This window comes from Grammomys surdaster, unplaced genomic scaffold, assembly GCF_004785775.1.
Source record: "Grammomys surdaster isolate TR1022 unplaced genomic scaffold, NIH_TR_1.0 125708, whole genome shotgun sequence".
In the NCBI taxonomy this organism is placed as follows: domain Eukaryota; kingdom Metazoa; phylum Chordata; class Mammalia; order Rodentia; family Muridae; genus Grammomys; species Grammomys surdaster.
Genome location: NW_021620542.1, coordinates 2513453 through 2514415, shown reverse-complemented (window position 1 = coordinate 2514415; position 963 = coordinate 2513453).

The window sequence follows — 963 nt, the reverse complement described above, 5'->3', positions numbered from 1 at the left end:
GACTACGCTCCAATATTCTATGGATACTAAACCTCAGAGTGTAATTCTAATAAGGATAATGTACTTAATACTCAGCAAAGGTCTTCCTTTTTAAGTGGTCTTTATACTACAATGGTGCATTCACATTGTTCTCAGAGCTCAGGAGTTTGCAAGGAGAAGAGAAAGCACCACAGTGATGATTTATTGCCACAAATAGTACAAACATTAAATTGGCATCAAAGTATTTTACAACTCAGTTTTAAGAGGAAAAAAGATAATTGATCATAAGATGTTATCTAATTTTCTACCACAGGCAGGCACAGGGTTCTACAGCTAGAGGTTCTTTGTACTTAGTCCTCATTAGTCTCCTTGAATACCTGGAATAATTTTACTAGCCCCTACTACAAGATTCAGAGTATGTTCAAAAGTCAGACTCAGTGACATTTGAACTAGAGTGAGGTTCAGATAAGGTATGCTTGGTATATTTAGTTTCTGAAGTGTAGAAATTGAAGACATTGAGCCACAGCAAATTTTCTATATGTGAAAATAAGACTTCTTTGAAACTGAGAGTTTCCAACTTCATTCTACTAGTATTTTCATTGTTAAATTGAGAAAGAAACAGTACAGATCAGAAATGCAATTTGAACTACACACTCAAATGTGTAGTGATCCTAAGAAAAAAGTGACAGGTAAGATTAAGCCTATCTCCCTTGTTCCTTGGTACCAAGACAACAAACTGTTCCATGCTGCCTTAGGGATACTAAGAAAGATGATACATTTCAAGGTTGACTTCTACAAGCAAATATGATAGAACTCTGAACCAATATATACACAAATCACACTGCTTCAATTTCACCTCTTTTTCTACCATCTACATTCAGGATCTTATGATCTTCTGTCTTCTTTCCCCTCCCCTCCCCTCCCATCCCCTCCCCTCCCCTCCCATCCCCTACCCTCCCCTACGGTAAACCTCGTCCAACGGCG